Source organism: Rhynchophorus ferrugineus, unplaced genomic scaffold (assembly GCF_030347505.1).
Source record: "Rhynchophorus ferrugineus isolate W39M unplaced genomic scaffold, kcgeb_rfMv2 rfM1, whole genome shotgun sequence".
Lineage (NCBI taxonomy): Eukaryota > Metazoa > Arthropoda > Insecta > Coleoptera > Curculionidae > Rhynchophorus > Rhynchophorus ferrugineus.
The window spans coordinates 52599825-52605824 of NW_027472580.1; the positions used below are offsets into that span (position 1 = coordinate 52599825).

General features: G+C 33.8%; 1 long non-coding RNA gene across 1 annotated transcript in view; it reads right to left on the reverse strand.

The window, feature by feature from the left end:
• The window catches only part of LOC143189126 (uncharacterized), a 40966-nt gene extending 35287 nt beyond the window's left edge, over window positions 1–5679 (reverse strand). Inside the window, exon 1 of the long non-coding RNA XR_013003612.1 lies at window positions 5623–5679. This is a non-coding gene — a long non-coding RNA (uncharacterized LOC143189126). The remainder of the gene's footprint in view (window positions 1–5622) is intronic.
• Between the last annotated feature and the right edge of the window lie 321 nt (window positions 5680–6000).

The window sequence follows — 6000 nt, forward strand, 5'->3', positions numbered from 1 at the left end:
GGGGTTCGCTGCCTCTATCGGGAAAATGATTCGGAGATTATTTGCATCTTGTCTGTTTTCTCAAAAAATCGCATCCATTTTTCTGTTTAAAAAACTTTGTTATATTTTGTCGACAATTTACCAATGACTATATACGAGGCTTTTGAGAAAAGTTACGATTCACGTTCTAGAGTTTAATGGACACTCATGAGATTGAGCGGTAAAAGTAAATCTGTTGATCGATACTTTTTTGGAAAAATATCTCTATCTATAGAATAAAAAAAAAATCCTTATTTTTCTCCGCGGGGTGACATTCCTAGTCAATCTACCAATAGAAACATTAAAAAAGCAAATGGAACTTTTGTAAAGTTACACGATGATCATCTCGAACGATGGAAGGAGTTCTTCATGCAGGTCTACAATCATGATCCACCGCAAGCTTTAGCAAGTCTGTTAGCAATGATTTTAGAAACTTAATTTCCTGGTGAGGGGCCAACTATGTTTCGTGGAATGCTAACACACATTTTTTAAAAGTCTCTTTCTTATTAAAAGTGACCAATCATTAATTTAAAACTAATAATTATTATTACAATCTACATACTATAGTCTATCCAGCGACAATTTATAGTTTCGTTCTCCTACCTTACACCTCTTCATTCACGCACTATTACACAAGTTCTCAGGCTTAAGACCTCTTTAGTCTGCGAACAGATTGTTGTCCATGCAGCGCATCTGAGTTTTCATGGAGGTATAGCCTGGTTTCCGGCAAATCTTTTAATTTCTTCCTTGAGTGCAGACATTTCTAGATCTTTATTGCGTATATACCAAGGTGCGTTCATTGCGTTACGCAATATCTTATTCTGGAATATTTGAACTTTCTTTACATTGCTATGCTGGCTACAGCTCCACAGCCTTATACTGTGAATTGACATTTTGGATTTTCTTCTAAGGAGCCATTATAGCTGTTTAAAATTTATTTTGAGTTCGGTTATTTTCTTTTAACATGCTATTTCCATTTTAATTTGACATCTAGTGTCATGTTTAAATAGATACATATTTACATATTCTAGCGACCTTGAGGCATTTCGAATTTTACATCGTGGAATAACGGTCTACAAAATACCTACATGTTTAACACGGGTGAGGTGCCAGTAGCGCCAACTAGTACACGATACGTACTTTAATTCATTCGGTATTCAACCATTCTTTAATAAAGATGTGTCACCATCGACTGCTCAAGCCTCGTCTATAAGTAAACCACGCTACCATCCGTTTTATTTATTGTATTTTCCAAATTTTATATTACATCAATAAAATTACTTCCACACCATGTAAACAACCACTGTTTCATTTCGTTTTACCTTCATTCACCAAGCCATATAATCCACCCTAAAAATTAATAGGAACAGACTTTATCTCATTTAATTTTATTCTCCATTATTTAGTCCTGTCTATTAGTTTATCGTTGGTTCGCCTGTAGTTTTTTGATCGATGCTTGTTGGTTTTTGCACACTGCTAACAGTGCTGTATCATTCGCAAGTGTAGCTATCGTAATTTTTTCGTAAGTTTTTGTATGTGACTGGTATAAAGCAGTTAGAAGAAAGGTTCTAACGTTGTCTTGAGACACTCCTGCTTTTATTTGTTTATATATTCTTTTCTTGTTTAATTATGAAGAGCCTATTGGACATAAATGATGTTTAATCTCTACATATTGCCGTGGCAAATTTTTTTAAAATTTATATATCAAGCCCTCGTACCAAACTTTATCGATGTCTAGTTCATCGTCTGGGATAGTTCAGATTTAGGTTGCTTTGTTTTATTATTGGACTTATTCTCTTGAGTAATATTTTCTCGAAATGTTTCGACACGATTGTTAGTAGAGAAATACTTCTATACGATTTGACATCATCAGGTTGTTTATTAGCCGTTGGTGTCAGTCACTTTCCAATCTGCACGTACATATTTCAGTCTAAAAGCTGCGTTAAAAATATTAGTAAGCTTTACTACGGCTATGTTAGACATTTTTAAGGAATTTATCCAGTGATTACAGCGACCTCCGGTGACTTTTTTGGGTTCAGGTTTATTTTTATCTCATTGATGGTCTCTTGGGGTTATTTGTGTGATCTTGTATTTCTGATTTTAAGTAATCACTACTAGTTATAACGTGACTAGTCTATTTGCGATTAGGAGTATAGATCTAGATGTTCAGCAGAGTTTTGCTTTTTGTTTATTTTCTCTGGCCCATGGTCCGTTGTTACTTTTTATAGGTGGTATGGATGTTATATGACTATTAGTCTTCTTGATTGCTTCCCAAATTGAGTAATTTTATATGCTGATAGTTCTTAAATTAGGTGTTTATTGAAACTTCCTTTAGTTTTTAGATTTATCGCCTAAGCCTAAGTTAAGTTATATTATTAAGTATTGTGATTATATGTAGGATCCCCAGTTTATTACAACTTTCTGCAGGCTTTCCTTAACTAGTTTTCGAATTTTGGCTGGGTAGTTTACCCCTCTGGGTAAATATGTAATCACTTTGGTATATTGTTATACTGCTCTGGGGATAATCCTCGTATATTTTTCAACTTCTTTCTCTAGTTGTTTTAAGACAGGTTTTCAGGTTGATGTTGAACTGGAGGTCCATCCTAAAATTTTGCTAATAAGTGGGCGACGGTATGGTGGGTAATAAGCACGGTATAATATGTTTTGTAGCCTATTATTTTAAGATAAGGAACTCATTCATATATTGGGTGTTTAGAAATACTTCAAGATTATCTACTTTATTCAGAATGCCACTTGCATTCCAAGCTACAACACGTAAATCTTTTTGCTCCTTGAATTATTTTGATCTTATTAGGGTATCAGTTTTTTTAGTTTTTAGTTTGTTAAGTCTTATATGGATTTCATCTAATGTCTTTTTTTACCTCTAGCATAACTTGTATTATAGCTGGTTCATTACACACATTTGGAGATTGCAAAGAGTACCGTGAGCCTGGAAAAAAGCGATAATTGTTTCTATACTAAAAAAGGTGATAGTAAACATTGTAAAAACTATAGGGGAAGGTATGTACAAAAATCATGCCAATTATATATCGCAGAGCTCAAAGAGACAAGCTGCGTAGAAGAGCAGGCAGTATTTTGATTCAATTGCTGTTATGTAGATAATATTTTCACTCTTTGCCAGTTCATGCAGGAAAGTTTTAGATATGGAGAGTATGCGATTGCAGCTTTTATTGATTGTCGCTCTGCCTTCGACTTTATCTTCGACTTCGACTTAGCTTCCAAATCTATCCAATATGAGGTACATACTGTACCTCATATTAGCTTTGGAAGCTGAACATGTTTTTACTGACGTCATTTACAATTGACGGATCACCCGCGATTGTAAAACAAAGAGATCCGGTTATATAATTTGCTGATAATTAGCTTATCTTGTCATTCCTTACGTATGGCTCTGTGATTAGGAGACTGTTACAGTCCATTATCTGTAAACTTGAGATTTTTCAAATATGATACTTAAGGCAAATTCTACATATTTCTCTCCGAGATCGTGTTATAAATGAAGTTTCTAAACCTGATATGATTGAACCTGAAATGAAGTTATGAAGTTATTACAATTAATGCATATTTAACCAACAAAATTAGAAATTTAGAGATTGTAGATTACAATAGTTTGGATATGTCTGTCCAATAAAAGATGAACGAATTCCTCAGAAAAACAATTCAGAAAAAATCATGGATCAAGATCATTGAAAACAATATGAAAAATAGGAGACTAGTATTAAAAAAACATACTTGCTAAACGAAAACAACTTGGACTTTAACTATGTCAACTGCATTGGCGTATTACGCGCAAATCTAAGTTATCATTAGATGACTAGGTATTGCTATAACAATCAATACATTTCCAATCAAGGCTATTTGGTTATATGGAACCCAACTATGGGATATTGTGCAAGTCCAATATAGTCATCATGCAACGGTTCCAAAATAAAGTGTTGTGTGCCGTTATGGAGGCTCCGTAAAGTGATATCCATCTAGAACGCATAACGAGTGTAAGTCAAAGTGGTTTTGTTAAGTACTTTAAAAGAAATATTTTTAGTGTACCCCAATAATCAGATAAATGTGCGATGTGATAGTGAAGTACGTAGACTAAAACGTTTAACACCAACCAATCTGGTTATGGCATATATATGTGTATCATGAACTATTGGCTTTCGGAGATGTGTGAGATATCTACCCGACTAGTACCTAGTCAGCTTTGATTAAATGGTTTGGATGCTGGCTACAACATTTAGTTCAATAAAGTTGAGGTTTCAGTCACTTCACAAAGATCTGTTGAGAGAAAACGTATAGAGGGTTTTGTGATTTAACATCAAAGTAATCTCAACAAAGACAATGACTAGAAAAATAAGATCAGGAGACAACGACTAGAAGGTCCTATTTGGCACAACATGCTCTCGGTTTTTTTATTCATGGATCATGAAAAAAATTTGAAAAAAAAATTGTGACATAGTAATACGACTTATCATTTTATTATTATATGGCCATCAGTGCGGTTGGCACGTGAATGTAGGTCGTCGCATATTTGATTGACTTCGACGACATAAAACAGGTCGTCTTCTGTTAAAAATAGTACTGAAGAAAGTTTCCGCACACTAAATGTATGACCAAATAATAATAAATACGAAATACATTTACAAACTATGCCTTACTATAAACAGCCATTACATATTTCAACTCTATTCTTCTGTTCCACGATTCAAAATTACACTTAGCATATAGTTATATCATATTTGACAAATATGTCATTTTTTGCTACATTTTCACGTTATTGATACCTGATACCTGATTGATATAAGATACCTACATCTCTACGAAAGATAAATCGTGATAAAGTATTAAACGGTCAGTACCTAGGGCGACCACTAGTTGAAATAAAGCAAATAATATTTATATTGCGTTGCTTATATGACGGGAGTAATAACAGAATGCTATTGTTCCGAGTTGTATGAGATATCCACCCTACTAGTACCTAGTAAGCTTTGATTAAATGCTTGGATGCTGGCTACAACATTTAGTTCAATAAAGTTGAGGTTTCAGTCACTTCACAAAGATCTGTTGAGAGAAAACGTACAGAGGGTTTTGTGACTTAACATCAAAGAAATCTCAACAAAGACAATGACTAGAAAAACAAGATCTGGAGACAACGACTAGAAGGTCCTATTTGGCACAACATCCTCTCGGTTTTTTAATTCATGGTTCATGAAAAAAGCAGGGTCCTTATCTTACAGATGACTTTAATCATTACCATTGCAGCTAGATATTTTGTTTGCTACCTCAACGAAATGAGAATGATTATTTTTAAAATTGAGATAGGTAATTTCAAAACGCTCAACTAGACCAAAGCCAAATAAAAAAAAGATGTTGAGATGTTGTGACGATGATTTAAGTTTTGTATGCATTTAATGCTTGTACGCTTGCTTAAAAATTGCCTTTCTTTTGTTTATTCTTCATTTAATTAACATATGTTCTGTATTATTTAAATACTAGATGACCCGGTGAATTTCGTATCGCCTGTATCTATTTTGCAAATTTTACATCTCTTCAATTGTTGCTGAAGGAGATTTAACATCGCAAGCTCACCTGCAGCTGTTTTGTCAGGTCTGATGACGATGTTATGGCGATCAGTTGGCATCTAATCCAATTCGTTTTTTAACAATAGCTTGATTCAATGTTGGATTGTGAGTGCAACGTCTATCAAGATCAACATCCAAGATTGCCCGTAAATAAATTTGTAAGAATTGACAATCTGCATCTGGTAGTGGTAACAGTGCTCCTAGTAAGTGATAAATCTGTATCTGCGATTAAAAATTTAAGATTTTTTAAATTTATTTATGACAATTATTATATTTTTAAATATTGACCAAACTGTGATCAAACTTATTTTTCATTCCAGAAAATAATGAGTTCAATGGATCTGGCAGTGGGACCGACACAAAATAACTCAATAGATTCACCGAT